At 32.2% G+C, this 18648-nt stretch overlaps 2 long non-coding RNA genes across 7 annotated transcripts; one reads left to right on the top strand and one right to left on the bottom strand.

The window, feature by feature from the left end:
• The first annotated feature begins 380 nt into the window (after window positions 1-380).
• Window positions 381-9289, top strand: LOC132732435 (uncharacterized). 6 transcript variants are annotated; one of them, XR_009626039.1, is made up of 5 exons: window positions 381-829; window positions 4603-4842; window positions 5357-5565; window positions 6283-6442; window positions 6949-9289. It is a non-coding gene; the product is annotated as an uncharacterized LOC132732435 (long non-coding RNA). The 6 variants fall into 6 exon arrangements; XR_009626040.1 differs by having other exon boundaries at window positions 382-642; XR_009626043.1 differs by lacking the exon at window positions 381-829 and adding an exon at window positions 1259-2752.
• A 4054-nt stretch (window positions 9290-13343) lies between these two features.
• LOC132732440 (uncharacterized) lies at window positions 13344-16882 on the bottom strand. The gene is made up of 4 exons (XR_009626044.1): window positions 16810-16882; window positions 15938-15956; window positions 15051-15121; window positions 13344-13475 (listed from the first exon to the last, which is right to left on the bottom strand). It is a non-coding gene; the product is annotated as an uncharacterized LOC132732440 (long non-coding RNA).
• Window positions 16883-18648: the final 1766 nt, after the last annotated feature.

The following is an 18648-nucleotide window of genomic DNA, read 5'->3' as shown; positions in this document are numbered from 1 at the left end:
CATATTCGTGTATGCTTTGATATTAATTGATCCAGTCTGATTGCGTGGCTTCATTAATTTTCGAACTTTCAACGAAGAACACCTATATGTAAATATTGGTTATATAAAACAATGCCAGATGCAACAGATGACGGGACAAGGGAATTAGAAATCATGATAAGACTGATAGACATTGGTGGGTCCCGGGCTCATCAGACTCTACAGTGTCAGCCTGTTGGAGTGGTCGGCGGGCCTGGATGGCCCTTCTTGTATTCCTTCTGTGTTTGGAATCTTCTCCTTTGGATGCATTATTGTGTCGATTGTAAATCGACACAAAGGTATAACCACCCATCTACCGGACTATTTCTTATTGCCAACCGAATTTCGTTGACAAAAAAAATAGTTCCGTATGTTCGGTTACAAGTTAGAAAATCCATTCATGCATTGAATATAGAAGGGGTTGTCATACATTTATAATTGTGTTAAATTATTGAAAATTAAAATTACAATTTAGTTTAAATTTGTACTGTACGCAGAAATTATATAAATGCGCGAGTGAATCACGTGATTGGCTCTTCAACGACGCCATTTTTATTCAAGCAGATTGAAATGCAGTTTCGACTTCGTTATTTGACACAAATATCAGGCTGTTTTGAAGAAATTGTAAGTATCGGATACTCATACAGCGATTTTGACTAATAAACAAAATAAATTGTCCCAGAATGAGCAAAGCGTGCGAAGCCGTCGTTAATAATTATAAACCAGTCCATGAGCTAAAAATAGCACAGCTGGGAAACCCAAGTTATGACCTCGGATTAAATTACGGTCTTGTAAACAATTTCAGAGATTTGTGAGTAGATTATTGATTTGTGCTTCGAATTTGCGGATAATTTTTTGGCAGTTTTACTTCAATTTTCATACGTGCATGCACGCACCTAGTTGTAATTTCATGCGTGATTTTTGTAAATTATACGGAATTCACATTTGTGCGTGAATGGGAACACTGACTATCATTTAGTTTTTTACCATCTGATTCATTTTTATAAAAATATCTAAAAAGGTCTATTTTATGTATGTGATGTATATATATCATGTCTAATCATTTTTTTATTGTAGCTGTTTTATCTTTGTTGATCTTATACTTTATGTTATATACAGTCGGTTATAAAAGCTCCTAGAGCTTATGTTGTACTGTTGAAAACTTGCCGACTTGAAACAAAACTTATCTTATCTTACGTCTTATCAATGTGTACGAAGAGGTATAAGAAAAGTTTCCACTCGGCCCTAAACCAACTCGGTCCGCAACAAAAAAGAAATCACTTTAGATTGTTTAGTTGATGAACATCCAGCGGTAGATCACATATACTAAAAATAATTGAAAAGATCTGTATGTTTTATTATCTTTGTTAAGATGAGATGTTGTGATTAATACAACAGGGTCAGGGACCATCAACCGCGGACACTTTTTGAACATTTTTCTGTACAGGTTTCATAAGTTTTAACCTAGAGACCAAAAAAATTGACAAGGTTCAGCTAGGTTCTTCCCCTAACTAACAAACTTGTTTGTCTGATTGTATTGACACTTATATCTGAGGCTCGACAAGGAGGTATCAAAATTACCTCAATTGTCTACACTACAGCACCATGTGTCCGGACATTTATGTACATGACGTTATTTAATTCAGATAACAGCTTGGGTGTTTTAATTTTTAACATGATAGACAATGATTCAGAAACAAATGCTGAAGTTTTGGAAATTCTATTGTTTACTCTGCAAATGATTATAGATGGTATATGAGGTCAGGCATTGTTTTCTTGACCCCCCAAATTTCAACGTCAACATTCTTGAAATAGCCATTAAAATTATATTACCATTTACGGTGGTTGAAATAAATTTATTTATTTATTTTTAGAAGAAACATGCATTTATTGTTGATAAAAAAGTGACAACCACTGAACAAAGAAAATACTAAATTAAGCATTTTCAGGGCCGTCCGGGTTTGGTGGTTGTCCGGTTTTGGTGGTCCCCAACCAGTAGCCTAAACATTTATGAACTGTAAATTCTTCCCTCACACACTTTCATCAATAACAATTTCAATTAGAAAAGGTATATAAATTATGACATGAAAACGTAAAACAATGAAAGGTATGAACACATGAAACAAAGATAATTCAACATAGAGCAACAAAACTAGTTCCACTGAGGAATACCGTACCGCCGGTAAGGCCCCCACGGTTACACTTTTAAACGGATTCGTTTCGATTTTCATTCATAAACGGTTATGATATTTTTTACCGTTTATTCGAGATGACCATATTGTCTTACAAATTATCTTAATAATTTCCTGTAATCATGGATTTTATCTATACTAATTGGTTTATCAAAGTAAAAAATGGAAAATGGGTGTTTACAACCCGGACCACACACCATCACCGTGCAATAATCGCTTGTGACATAATTCATTTTTGTTAAAGTTGATTTTTCTTTGATCTTTTAAATAACGAAATGCGGATACAATGCAGAAAATGTGTGCCGCCTAAATCGTGATGAGCACTGAACATTATTTACTTGTATAGAAAGTAAGTCATCATTTGGCGACTCGAATACATGGTATAGTATAGTGCATAGAAGTACCACCGTTTAAACGGTATCGATTCGGTTCTTAGCAATCATGTAAAGGTTTACAAAAAATTGTAAACGTGGGAGCCTTTACCGCCGGATATTGCTCGATATTACGAGGACTTTCATCCCATTTCAAGACTATGAACAAAGGTAAATTCAAGGTAAACGTTCAATCTGACAACAATAAAATTTCAGATGACAGTGCATTTTGAGAATAAATAAACATGTCAGTTTACCGAGTATTGCTTTGGAGTTGCTCGCCGGTGTCACTAGTATGCTTTTTAATGTAACGAGTATTGGTTATTAATATCAAGTAAATGTGAGAAGTAATCACAGAGTATTTACCACATTTAACCTTAAATATTTCTTATTGTCACAATGTGACTGTATACTTATTGACATATGTGCAGAATATGCAGATTTTGGAGGTACTGTACTGAATAATACATACCCAGCAAACATGCATATATGGGACCTATATGGGCTATATCTAGGCAAGCTAATGGGTATGCCCATATTGGACCTATATGGATCCAATATTGGCAAGTCCATTTGGGTACGCCTATATATTAGTCCCATATGGGTACCATAATTCAGCACTTTAAGGAAAAACAATTTTTCTTTTATTTATTTCTTTAGAACTCGTTTACTTTGAGCTATAGTATGACCACCTTGGCATAAATTGCTATTATCCTATATAAAATCGTAGCATTATTTTAAACATTTATACAAGCCATGAGGGACCCATATGGGTCCCATTTGGGCAACCCGATAAATATTAGCATGCCTGAGCAGGTGCGAGGAATTAATTTGTTAAGTTTTTATATTGGTTTTAATTTTTATTATTTAAATATAAAAATGTGTTTTTAGACTATAAATTCAGAAATAATTTATAAAAATCAGTTTTTGATGAAAAAATTTATTTCGAGCATGTGCAGACGTGATTTCCGCTGCCGCTTAAAATCAAATTGTGTATTGAAATGTTAAATTGTAAAATTGTACACGAAAAAAATATTTCTTTTCGATTCCAAGCATTTAACCACGATTTCGTATAACGACTTTTCATATTATATCCTTACATGTTTATTGTGTGTGTAGGTAAGCTGTAAACGCTGTTTAGTTTTTGGTTTTGCCTTTGTCATGTAATTTCCCAATAGTCGTTTAATTTGCGACATTTTCTAGAATTTACGCCCTGACTCTTAGGCACTTTAGGTGACCTATGCATGTGTATAGTTGTTATTGTTGAATTACTTAACTGTGACGGAGTCGACACTAACATTTTAAAAATATTGTTTCTATCTAGACTAAATTTTAAGAGATCTCTTTTTAAAGGGACACCATCATTTGAAATCCAGTGTCCCCCCTAGCCTTAGAAGTCCCTTCCATTTTGTACCAACATTTCATTCATAAGCATTTTAAAATATTAAATACAAATACTTATTTTTACAAATTCAAGTATTTTTTCCAAGTACCAACCAAGCCCTCTAGCTGTTGCACAGGCATGAGTATCGGACCTGAGAAGAAAAAATATGACCTGATAGATAATTAAACCTGTGTTCATCTTAAAAAATTCGAAAACCAAAAAAAATGTAAATTATGACCCCCTTTAAAACATACTATAAGAGAAGGCTGGAAACTCTAGATTCGAGCCTACGAGCAAGGGATTCGCTACCCAGGCCGTTGTGAAAACAATTGTCCAGACAATTAAAAAATCTTTTATCATTATTTCACATTTGTATTAAGCTTCCAAATGAGACCAACTCCAAGTCTCTAGCCCTTCCTGTTCATGAAATAATCCCATCAGGAAACGAGCGCATTCGTGCTAAAAATCCTTGGTAGAAAAAATTGCGGCACAACAATTCGGTACGTAAACATAGACTAATACATGTTTGTCAGCCGTGTACAGGTCATAATCATATTGTCACTTGGTGCAATAACTCACTTAATGTATATGTATTTTTTAACTACTTATTAATGTATTTTCATTTTATTGTCAATAGGCCATCAAAAAGGCTGTATGAATCGGATAGTGACACTGATGAGAATGAGACAGACACCGAGAGTAGGCCATCACAAGTTATTGACAAAGCAACAACGCCAAACAGGCACGAAGCCTGCTTTCACCTCCGCCTTGCTTATCTGCACAGGCATTGCGAGAGGCCAGAAGTGATGTGCAAAGACTGCTTCTCTAATACAAGGTGCTTCTGATACGCCCTCCCGTGGGCAGATTATTGGGCCCAGTAAGTATAAACTTCGGAGCTGTAAATATATTCATTACAGTACATACTTATTAAATGTTCTATCCTCAAAACAAGCCAATAAATGTTGTAACAAGCTGGATTGAGTGACATAGCCAAAAATGGAAAGTTTCACCTTATGACGCCCCTAGTTAAATAAAAATTCAAAAGAAATTGATGATTACTTGACTTGTGTTAGTCTTTATCATGATGTGAATTAATGTTCGCCTATTCTTGTCTGACCCCACAACTGTTATCCAAAGTTACTGTCCTTGGAATAGTCAAAAATGTTTATTTTCACCCCATGACATGCCTAGCTCAAAAATATTTTAAGTTTAATTCATGATTTCTTATCATTTTCACATTTTGTGACCTTGCACACTCAACAATCCTTTTGAGATTTTAGTGTTAATTACTGTTAAAGCCAAGGAAAAATTTAAAATACTGGATTTTTTTCATTTGTAATTCACATAGCTCTAAAAGTATAAAGCCTAGAATTATGAATCCTTTTTTGCAGCTGCTGTTACACAGATTCTCTGAGTCTTGGAGACAATGCGGGAGGAGAATCGTGAAATTAAGAGGATGATGTAGCAATTGTTGTCAAGGTCAGCAGCAGATGACCAACCGCTGCAGCTTCCTGAAGATATCTCATTCCCTATTCGTTCTCCATAGCAGATGGAAACATTCGATGAGCTTCTGGGAGATCAGACAAAGCTGTCATCTGTGGTAAGCATAGTGTTAGTCAAGTAATTATTGCACCATTAGTAACTGAAAAAAGTATACCTCATATCCACTGGCTTAAATGCAAAATAACATAATGGTCTGTGGTTAGCACTTGATGATAATGTATTATCATTCTGCTATACTTATGTAGGAAAATATTGCACAGTGGACAAACACTTTACTGCATTACTTTCGGAATTAAAAACTGGCTTGTTTTAATTTTTTGATTCATATTGAAACAGTTATCTTATTATTTAGATATGCTATAATAGCCATGAGCACAAGACATGGGCAGTTGGCCTCGTTTTCAACATTGATTATTAAGACAAGACAGTCGATTCATTAATCAAAATGCTGGCAGCTTTCAAAATACCAGGAAAATGACTAGTACCCACAAAATCCAGGAATTGCGCTGTTATTATAATATCAAAAATTATTCTGTTCATACTGTATAAACTCGTGTTTAAAAACAACAATGATAATGTGCCCTATTACACTCGGTGGAGGGGACAAACAAAAAGGCACAAGTCACTTAGGCTGTAAATATATGAGGAAAGGTCTTTTAATTTGTCAATTCAAACAGTTTTCTTGGCAGATCATGTATTTGAGGTCCAGTTGACAATTATTTGTCATTTGGTGACTTGCAGCGCATCACAAATTTTGAAAATTAGTAGTGTTAAAATTAACATTAAAAAAAGTTTATGTTCTGCTTTATTTAAGGTGCGGTTCCTCTCAATGTTTGGTGGGGCAGTTGTGCGGGAAACTGTTGACCGCTAGATGAAAGAAACCATGTCAAATGAACTGGCAAGAATGTACAATATGAAGGGGCTGAAAGGGAAGAAAACATTTGGGGGCCTCTAGATACTGAATGTATTGTATAGTAAGTGATATATTACGAATTTGCAAAGTGGTGTCTTTAAGTAAGGCTTCAAAATAGATATATTATCCAAGATCTTGTTATTGTGTCTTCAGGTATCGCTTTAATGAAAGAAAATGCTTGATTAGCTTTTATGGAAATTAATAAGAGAGAATATTTTACATGCTGTGTGGTTTTGATCCCATGCATTGTGTTGTGATGCATACTATAAGCAGAAATCACCTTCCTGTAAAGCAAGTTATTTGCTTACCTTAACATTCTTTACTGATACACCGATAAGATGATCTCAGCTTACAACTGACTGCAGCGATATCACAGAAATATTGTTAAAAGCTATGTAAAACCGGGACACAAACATCTATATTTGTTAAAACATACTAGAATTAGTTTATATTCCAATTTTATGCTCAAAATGCTACAAGGTGACTTATGACCTTTGAATGGTTTCAATACCTACATTTCACTGCATTTCATTTCATTCTTTAAGGATAAGGATGCTTGTTTTATAGAATGTGTCCAAAGGAACTTGCCGGCAAAGACTGCGACGAGGAAGGATATTGAAATAAAGGTTTCAAAGTGGCTGGCTGGGGCGTGGGACCGCGATGGGGGAAGGAAAGCAAGAAACAAAGTGTCCGAGACCTTACCTGAAGCAAATGAAGGAAGTGACTAGACATGTTTTTATTTTTAAAAAATGCAAATCTATAGAGGATATTTGTTTGTTAGTGTGTAAGATGAAATTTTATATCATCAAGTGAGCTGTAAAAACATTATTCTCACGAGTGAGAACACTGTTATTTAAAAGTCCCTCAATGATATAAAATTACATCTTACACAACAAACAATAAAGTGTCTTTTTATTTTATGCTAATGAAATTTCCTCAATATTAACTTTAATAATAATATTATTAAATCTGTTTTCCCCACTGTTAACATCAATTTTAGTTGAATTTAAGTCCAATTATTCATAAATACAGGAGTCTTGGGCTTAACAAAAAGTTTGACAATCAACGTTGAATAGCAATGATTTTATTTATTTTATTAAAAAAATATGAATAATCGCTTGTTTTAATAATAAAAACAACCAATTCTAGAATAAAAAGTCACACCATCCCACCTTATTTCTGTTACTCAGGCAATTTATGTATGACCTGGCTTTGTGAAATGTAAGTGGCGGCCATTTTTAAAAGTTTTGTATTTTAAGGAAAATTAATTTGGTTTTATTCAGAGGAATATTATTTGGATAGGTTAGTCTTGAAACAGTCCTGAGAATGTCAGAATTGTAAGCAAAAATGATATTAAGGTACCACATGGGGAAAATCTTTAAAAAGTAGTCTCGTCATTGAAAAGTTTGAAATTTGGATCATTTTCACTGTGAAATTATCAAATATAATTTTCACGGATACATCAGTAATACACACAAAAGCATAAAATGAATGACTTTTATTTTACATTTTCGAACCTTTTCTTCATCGGCATATAAGTTATTCCAATGATTGAAAGTCAATAGATATCAAAGTATTTTAAAATGTGATCAGAACTACAGTAAGTGGCTCATTTGTGTGTCTTGTTATACTTTTTGTTGCTAATTTTAATGTTTGAGGTCATCAGCATAGCATGTCTTTCTTGTAAATGAAAAAATCTTTGCCTTCTAGTCAGTTTATTTTGCTGCTATGTAATGTTTGTTGTTGACATTATATGCTGTTTTTTCTGTTGTCTATATGCTGTTGTTATTTTTTTTTCATTAAACATTGTTGCTATTTAAATCAAGACATTAAATGCTTGGGGAATGTTTTTGATACTGATCAATACAATTATAACATCTTGTCCAAACTTAACACTAACAGGGAACACATATATAGATATGGTATTAACCTTTTAAATCAAGTTGAAATACTTTACAATGATGCTTCTTGTAATCTTTATTTTTGTTATTGTTGAAACTTTGATAATACCGGTATTGGATAAATTACTGAAACAACTATTGTTACTGACAATTTTTTAAATGAACTTCTTCACAACAAATTTGATCTTGTTAAATCAGTATTATTTCACATTTTTTAAAGGAATATATCCATAAATAATTACTGTTCTGTGATATATAGGATAATTGTTAATTTCGGTGTAATATCACATTTTATTTATAATTAATTTCACAGAGTGGATACCTGAAGTGTTGTTCACAAAGTGGCGCAGCCATGTTGTTCACAAAGTGGCGCAGCCATGAGTGAAAATAACAACTTTTGGTATTCAGAAGTGAACTTATCATGATATTTACATTGATACAGTATACATGTATGTGTTTACTTTATGTCTAAAACTCCACTAATGTTTGGTTCCTTTCAATAAAAGGTTGAAATATGCGAGAAACTTTTTATCAGGAAGCATCGCAAAGATGAAGTCATTTTATTGACGTTGTTGTCATATTTTTTTTCCGAATTTCAGTATACTTGGTTAACTTTTTTGATATTTATATAGTTATCAAATTCGATAATTTTTTTCACAAAGTGGCTAGTGAGTCAGGATAGAATTCAACGTTAACTTCCATAAACCATTGAAAATTGATAAAAGATTAATGAAATTCTTATTGAGAATGATATTAGCACATAGAAAACTGATCCAAACAGTAACGTTTCACAAAAGGTTACTATAACTATTGATATTAACAATTGAAATGCATTAAATTGTAAATACTATTGTTATTTCTTGCCTTTATTGTGGTTTTTGTTGATGAAGATATGAGAAATGAAGCTGGTTATTTTTACAAACTGGTACAAACTATTTGTTACTTTTCATCAGCTGCATATTTTTTTTACACGTCTATAAACAGTATTTCTATGTGCCAAGGTTTTGTTACTAGTATTATCCCCCGCCGAAAAATTTCGGCGGAGGATATAGAAATAGTCTCCGTCCGACCTTCCGTCCTTCCGTCCGTCCGTCCTTCCGTCCGACATTTTTGTCCGGAGCATATCTCTAAAAGTATTTGAGTTATCAACTTGAAACTTCTTAGGTGGATAGACCTCATTGAGGAGGAGTGCAGTGCACAAGAATGATAACTCTACCTTGCATGATTTTTGAGTTATTGCCCTTTGTTATTTTTCAAAATTGATTTTTGTCCAGAGCATAACTCCAAAAGCCTATGAGATATTAACATGAAACTTCATAGGTGCATAGATCTCACTCAGGAGGTGTGCAGTGCACAAGAATGATAACTCTACCTTTCATAATTTTTGAGTTATTGCCCTTTGTTATTTTTTCATACCTAATTTTTCACCTGAGTGGAGCATAACTCAAAAAGTGTTTGAGATATCAACATGAAATGTCATAGGTGGATAGATCTTATTGAGGAGGAATGTTGTGCGCAAGAATGATAACTCTTCCCTATACAATTTTTGAGTTATTGCCCTTTGTTTTTTTATGCTATTTTGTCCAGAGCTTATCTCAAAAAGTATTTGAGGTATCAACTTGAAACTTCAAAGGTGGATGGATCTCATTGAGGAGGAGTGCAGTGCTTAAGAATGATAACTCTACCCTGCATTATTTTTGAGTTATTGCCCTTTGTTATTTTTCAAAATTAATTTTTGTCCAGAGCATAACTCAAAAAGCCTTTGAGATATCAAAATGAAACTTCATAGGTGCATAGATCTCACTCAGGAGGTGTGCACTGCACAAGAATGATAACTCTACCTTTTATAATTTTTGAGTTATTGCCCTTTGTTCTTTTTCATACTTAATTTTTCAATTCAATTTTTTTCTCAAAAAGTATTTGAGGTATCAACTTGAAACTTCATAGGTGGATAGATTTTACTTAGGAGGGATGCAGCACACAAGAATGATAACCTACCCTGCATAATTTTTCAGTAATTGCCCTTTGTTATTTTCAGCCATCAGTATTCACATAGGTTTCAAATCTGTAATCACTATAGCCATCTGTTTTCATTACCAAAAGACCTTTTAAAATGGAATTATTCCGCTCTACTACATATACATTCTTCCAATGAGCAAACACATTCGGCGGGGGATTGCCATGTTGACATGGCTCTTGTTATATTTGTTACTTTTCATCAGCTGTATATTTTGTTTACACATCTATGAACAGTATTACAACTGTGCCAAGGTTTTGTTTTATTATATTTGTTACATTTCACAAGCTAATAATATTTTTTTTCTTCAGCACTATCATACCAAAGTGTAATATATGGTTGTAATGAACAACTTTTTATATTTATTCATGTAGATCTATTTCATTTGTCCAATACAAAGATATCTGAAAATTTAAATATCATATAAAACATAGATACTATTTCATTTGAAAATGAAAGTAATTGGTAGATAGAAATTTGTAATGAATTACAATAAATGTATAATACTTTCCTATGAATTATGTAGAAATTTAAAAAGACATGGGAGTAGGTTTGCAGTTGTGTCTTTGAGAATCTGTATATATATGATACACTCTTACCATAATTGAGATTACTAAATAAAGTTAACATTGTTAAAGCATATACATTGTGTGTTGTTTTCTTGCAGGATAATAAAGGCTTTGTGCCATAATCTGTCTGTTCCAGTTAAAACATCACTTGAATATTTAATGCAAGTACAAGAATTATGCCAGTTGCAACTTAACGTCCAGCAAACTTATAATTGAAGTACTTGAAAATAGATCTATCCCGGAATTCAAAATCTACCCATAATGGAAGTATCTGGGCTGCCCATTTGAAACCCATATTTAGTACAAGGGCTGCCCATATGGGGCCCATATTGAGTACATGGGCCGCCCAGGTGGGGCCATGTGATCCCATATGGAGTATAAGGGCTGCCCAAGTCTCAGATTTTGATAAGATTAAATTACAGGGCAGCATTGCTGCAAATGCAATAAAAAGGTTATGATACAGGGCAAGTGTTCATTAAGACAATACCGGTATACTTGAACGGCATTAACTTTGGGCCAATATTTTAATAAGTGTGCCAATATCTTTCTTAAGGCACACTTTTGCTGTATAAACCTATAATTTATGTCATCTAGATCTGTTTTCTTCTTTTTAGAGATAGGTCTAATAGAACTAAATATTTGAATAAATATCAAACTGTACATTATCTGCAACGAAAATAAATGGCGTAATCAATAAACAGACTCAGGCTGTGAAAGGTTATATATTTCACAACACAATCGACACTCCAGTACTTTCAGTGCTTTGATTGTGTAATAAAGCAACTACTCTGGGTAGATCTAGCAGTTGAGGGTGGCAGCAGGTAGCTGTGGGTTTCGTTGTACATTTATTATGTAATATTATGTTATTCATGGGTGATAAATATTTATCTCTTATATCCAGCTGTTCCAATTTTCAATAACTGAATTAATTATCCGAGCAAACAATACATAGCGGTCTGATATCGGTACGATATTAAGAGAAATATTGGGCCAATATCAGCATTATTTAATGTACGCCCGACGGCGGTTGTGCAACTCGGCTCAACATCGGGCCGATGTCAGCTGTAAATCACCTAGCTGACTTACAGCGATGTCACTCCTACATTCGCATATAAACCTTTTTTCTCTTCATAGAAGCATATTGCTTTGCTGTCCTTTGCATGAGGGCTTTAACATGTGACAGAAAATACATTTATTTTGCAATATCTTTTATTTTATCTACAAAATTAAACTTCATATACATAATATATTTACACATACATACTTCAATGTTAAACAGACGGGTATGTTTAATTTACGATTATTTTTTCTTGCTTATACGTACAGGTTAAAACATAATGTTCCCATGTTTCCTATGAAGGTAAGTAAAAAAACAATAAAAAACAAGCAACAAAATAAAAAAAACCTCTAATGTCATATGACAGACAACTATATACAGCCTGGTTCAATGATAGGCTACTATCTTTCTTCAGATAAGATGAACTCAATGGCACAAAGTTCACGGTAAAAATACAACAAAATTTAATCAGTCCAATTATGTTATTATTGATAAAAGCCGAGATGTTCCGTTTGTGACACCGCATCGCAAATGTTGCTTTGGCATAAATATTAAAAGATTTTAAGAACAATTTATCCGACCATAGGCCGGTCTAAATCAATTTGACTTCCTGTAAAATTTACAGGGGAGAACTGAATATAAAAAGAGTTTTCATTAGTCATTTTAAAATTACATCTGGGAATCTCATCGACCACTCTAAAATAAAATGTAATTGGTAGTTCTTGTTATGCTCAGATAGTTTTAAAGTGAAAGTTATTGCCATTATAAAATAAAATTTAAAACAATGTTCTTAAATAAAATGTGCAATATAGTTCTTTAACTTTGCTCAGATATTTAAGTTTTGTTTAAGAATACCTCCTCTCACAAAATGTTTTACACTGCATTTATTTCTCATTACATTTTCTAGTGAACAGTTTATTTTACGTAAGAACATACTGAGTTTATGTTACACAAGACCTGAGTTTAAAACTTTGAGCAAAATAACAATAATATTAGGGTCTAATATACTATATGATTATTGATATGATCAATTTATATAATGTTTATAGACCTTTTTGCACATTAATCAAGTATTTATAAAAATGATTGCCTTACCTACTGCGTAGATTTTGATGTTAGAAAGTGTTTTTTTACAGAAACACGACAGGTTTGTTTAGAAACACATTAAAGTGTTCCATTTTTCAAGATAAATAACCCTACACGAAATTGTCATGTCATTGTTATGTAAGCTATTCTAACATTACTATATGACTTTTCAGGGAGAACTAAGAACCTACACATGCAAGTTAACCAGTTTTACTTGGTTCTAAAAGATACATTTTTTGTTTAAGTTGTTTCAAATATTAAACGTAAACAAACAGTTTCAGTATCAAAATAGGCTTAAAAAATGTGTTCATTTACAATATCCAATTATTTACAATATCCAATTAGTTTGAAAATGTTCAACATAACAATAGCGGATAAGATAATCAATAAAATAATAAGATTTAATTAACATATCTTAAGGTTTTCGTTAACTTTTGGTTCTTGGTTAGGCGTTGGTCTTTGTTCTGAAAAAATAAAAGATATAAGAATAAGGTTAATTCTTAGGAAAACACAAAATAAAAACGTGGAAAACCTGCTTTAACAAATGCTTGGTAATTTACGAATATTCAGACAGACAATTATTATTATTAAAGCTAAGTGATGTAATTACGCTCGAACTATCTGTCAAGTATTCTGTTTAGTTGTAATATTTTGTCTTATTCTACATTATAGTGACATTAAAAGATTTGCACGATGACATAAGAACAACAAAATAATAACGAGATAAATATGAAAAAGTATCACAATTTCTATTTGAAAAGATGTAAAACAAGAGCTGTCCGTAAGACAGCGCGCTCGACTTTTTTATTGCTTGCCAATAAAAAAAGTTTTTGCAGTAAAAGGCAATACAAGAATCTCTGTATTTTTAAAGTGAACAATGGCCATGAGCATTAAGATATTTAGTGAAGAATTATTTTACTGAATTGTGTGATACCCTTGAACACTGCAGCAAAGTTTGAAATGTTTAAGTCAAAAGAGGGCTGGTAAGAAAGAAAAAAAAACTTTTTTAGTGCTTGCCTATAATACAAAACATTGACAGTTAAGGGCCATAATTCAAATAAAATCTTTGACAGAATTACCTTCTCCTGGACATGTTTGGGAATCATGATTGTAAACAAGTATTCCAACTTTCAAATTAATATCTCAAACAGTTCAGTCAAAAAATGGACTGGTACTAAAAACTTAACCAAGATTCTAAGTCGATAAAAGGCCTTAATTTTTAAAACAAATCCTTGACAGAGTTACCTTCTCTTGCGTACAGATGGGGGTAATGATGTGAAATAGCATTAAAAGTTTCAAAGCAATATCTCAAAGGGTTAAGGCAATAAGTGGATTTTACCCATATTCAATGTATTTTCTAAGTCAAAAAGGGGCATAATTCTGTCAAAAACCTTGACAGAGTTATGTCCTCTTGTCTGTTGATGAAGGTCGTGATGGTAAACAAGTATGGTCAGTTTCAAAGCAATACCTCCAATGGTTTTGAAATAAAGTGAGGTGGTACAAAAAACTTAACCAAGCTCAATACACTTTCTAAGTCAAAAAAGGGCCATAATTCTGTCAAAAACCTTGACAGAGTTATGTACTCTTGTCTGTAGATGGAGGTTATGATGGTGAACAAGTATGGTAAGTTTCAAAGCCATACTTGTAATACTTCTGAAATAAAGTGGGGTGGTACGAAAAACTTAACCAAGGTGTGACGCCAACGCCGACGCTAACGCTAACGCCGACGCCGACGCCGACGCCGGGGCGAGTAGGATAGCTCCCCTTTTCATAGAAAAGTCGAGCTAAAAATCAACACCAAAATAATAATAATAATAATAATAATAATAATAATAATAATAATAATATTATTATTTACAACAACAACAACAACAACAACAATGATATCAAGTACATTGAGCTAGATTAATTTTTTCATAGAAAGCAATTCAGATTTTTCACTAAGCATGTTTAATATAAGGGGTATAGAAATGCATATTTGAAGTGGGTAAAATGCTATGGCATCATAGAAATAAATGTTATCTAGCCAAAGTCCATACCTAGCGTTTTATAAGCATGCTCTTTAATATCCATGACATTCGGTCTTAACTCTGTATACTCATGGGTATCCCTGACAAAAGAAAACAGCTCAGCTTCAGACAATAGTGTAATACAATTAATAATTTTGAAATTAAATACATTATTTCAAATCGTACAGTAGCGATTCAAAACTAAATACATTTGTATTTATAGATAAATGTTGAAGTGTAATATCCATTATGTCTACTTTTAAAAAAGTGGAGAATGTGGAATATCATCAGGGCCTCCACTTATCTAAAAGTTTCAAGTCATGTCAACTTGTTTTTCTCGTTAACGCCTTTGCGTCATACTTAATATTTTTGGAAAGTCGTAAAGATACATGACGAGAAGATAAATATGGTTATATTATTACGAGTATGTCTAAAAGTTAGAGTTATTTCATACGATATAGTCTACAGTATCTAACTCTCATAGATCATTTATAATTCTCGCAATATGAGATTGTATGACGTCCTTTCAGTAAATTCATAACTTCACAAGTGTCAAACGAAAATGTTGTATGTCAACCGTCTTTAAAGAATAATTCCCATAACTTTCATAGAAGAATGATAGTTCTTACAAACTTTAGAAAGCATGGCTTCATAGGAAAAAAGGTGTCTACAGTTTACAGCGGTTTAAGTATCCGAGGCCAGAGAACACGTTTATTCCCTATTTTCACATTTATCATAGTTTCCAGTGAACACCTGTAATAGTTCCCAAAGAACGTCCTACATCCACACTTAGCATTTCCCGATACCGTGATGATATTTTGAACTTTGATAGTACTTTTTTATCAAATTTATCGTACAGAAAATAATACAACTAATAACTATGCCATTTACTGTATTATGTATAAATATATACGTACCTTGCACTTGAACCTTGACCTAGAAATAAGATTTAGAAACGCATTTGAATCATGCTGCACCTAGAAATGAATTTATTCACATCAAATATTTGTGTTTAGTGTGTGTGCGCGTGTGCGCGCTTCTATTTATGATGTTTCTCGTGCATTTGTTTGTTTATGGGCGACATAGAACATATATATGTCCAGTAATCTTCAAGAATTAATTATGTTGTTAAGAATAATATCATAATAATCAAATGCAATAAGTGATATAACAACTTAATAAGTTACACGTTTTTGCTGGAAGAAGACGTTTTTCTCAATAAACATTAATATAATCACTTGATTTGGTCAGACTAGAATATTATCAAATTGACTTTGTATCATAAAATATGTCTGAAATAATTTTGTGTATTATTGTGTTTCCTTTACAAAATATATATCAATAATATATATCAATAATATATTTTGCCTCACATGACTGTTATTTTATAGTTATGTATTATGTCATATGTGTATGGGCTGGTGGCCTGATAATACAATAAATTTTTGAAATTAAATTTTGTCATAATCAGCTAATAAAATACTAAAAAACTTTAATTCTTCTTCAATGTCTTGCCTTTTCATGATGTACATTTGCTTTCTGTGTTTTGTTCTGACATGAAATATACTAAAATATATGACTTCTCTAAGGAATGCTTGAAAATGCAACAGCTATATTATCATAAAGTTGTGAACCATATATTTATGCAATCATTAAATGTTTGAAGCTACTGAAGATAACATCTTAGATATATATATATATATATATGACTAGTGTTTGATTCTGTCCATGGTCCCATTGTGCATATTAACTTTCATTTACTTTTATCAATAAGATTATTTACTATTACCGTGTGGGGTGTTAACGTTCATATGAGAACCACTTTGCATTTCTAGTAAGTCCGTGCATACATCAGTGCCGCTGAAAAGTCAAAGTGCAAAACAGTTTGTTTATTTTTTATGTATTGTAATGTGTTATACTAGTATTATATAGTTAAATAGTTTAACTAATTTTATAATACTGAATGCATCTGAATCCAGGTTATTCTGTTTTCACTTAAATCATGCCATCGATTGCTATTAAAAACTTAATATGAATTTAATCTGAAACATAAATAATTTACTGGAAAATATATAAGTATAGAAAAAGTATTCACCATGATCTGTCAAACATATGAATTACTTTATCTGATACAGTCATGTAAGCATTGGCTGTGGTTAACAAAAGAAAAAAATAATGAGTCATAAACTATTTCTGACAAGTTTACCTTTGTCTGTTTCCTGCTCTGTTTTTAGGAATTCCTGAAATTTATAAAACGAATCGCCATTTTTTCTTAAATACAAGACAAAGTTATGGAAACAAAAAATAGGACAAAATAAAGATACCAGAACATTTATAAGATTCTTAATCGGAATTGTGTTGAAATCCATGAACTGTTTTTTTTTGAACAATTATATTTCAAGAGATAAAGTTACTTTGTCAAATAAGTCTAGATGTATCTATATCTGAAGTCCTAAAGCACAAAAAATTAAGAAAATAAAGTATGGCATATGCATCCTTATTATTTTCCTTAGAACTACATCTTGAGAAAACCAGCTTAGGAATTTATCCGTAAAATGATAAGTGCGAAATTGTAATGACATATTTGTATATTGTCCGATAAAGTTATTTTCTTTCTGGTTAAAATAATGAGCCTGTTTTTCATTTCCCTTTTAATCAAATGACAACTTTTATGCTTATTAATTTCTATTGATATCGTTACAGGCATAAACAACTACCGCCGCATAAATAATTCATGTTGACCTTATTTATTGAAAATAAACTTTTTGAAGTTCTTAAGCAAAGGTGTACAGCATATTATCACACTCACGTTTTCATACCCCCTAAGGCCTTCAGGACGTATTATAGTATTGTGCTGTCCAGTTGTTCGTCTGTCAAAAGACAATTTCTATCCGCGGTATTACGTTCAAGAATTTCTGTGATTGTTTTGGGTTTTTTCGTGCAAGATGTAAGTATGGTATGTTAAAAAAGTCATGTTTGAGAATTTATTACTATTAAGAGTTATGCTCCTTTCTGAAGATTTCTTTTAACTGAAATTATTGGTTTCCGCAGGAAAACTTTAGAAGAATGTTAGTAATTCTGTTTATTTTTGACATGTAAGTATGTTATATATAGAAAACAGGTCAATTTCCGTTTACAATAAACTCCTTTTTTGATAGAGTTATGCCCCCTTTTCTGTAATTTTGTGAAGTTATTTGTTATAATACCAAACACATGTCAGCTTTGATTTTCTCTACAATTAACTAATTTTAACCTTGATTTAATTGATTTCAATAATATTTTCTTGTACATTTGCCATCTTGTGTATTATCTTCACTCAACGTAGCTTTTGTTGTAATATGATTATCCCTTATGCCAAATAAAACTATCCTTATTGTTTATGCACGTCTTTCGCGTGACTTCGAATGTGTTACTTTGTATATGTTTCAACAGTGAAAATCTAGTATGGTACATAATCCTGACAAACTCGATTTACCGCCTTATTCACCAAAATCTGTTTACTGTTAATACGTTGTAAATATAAATATAAATATTTTTTTTTTTTTTAAAAAGATAAAAAAAGGTTTACCTTTCTTCCAGTACTTCCTAGAAAGGTAAACAATTAAAACGACGACAATGGCTATAAATA

This window comes from Ruditapes philippinarum, unplaced genomic scaffold (genome assembly GCF_026571515.1).
Source record: "Ruditapes philippinarum isolate M1 unplaced genomic scaffold, ASM2657151v2 ctg2587_1_1_1_1, whole genome shotgun sequence".
Lineage (NCBI taxonomy): Eukaryota > Metazoa > Mollusca > Bivalvia > Venerida > Veneridae > Ruditapes > Ruditapes philippinarum.
The sequence above is the reverse complement of the archived record's forward strand: the minus strand, read 5'-3'. Positions and strand labels throughout refer to the sequence as shown.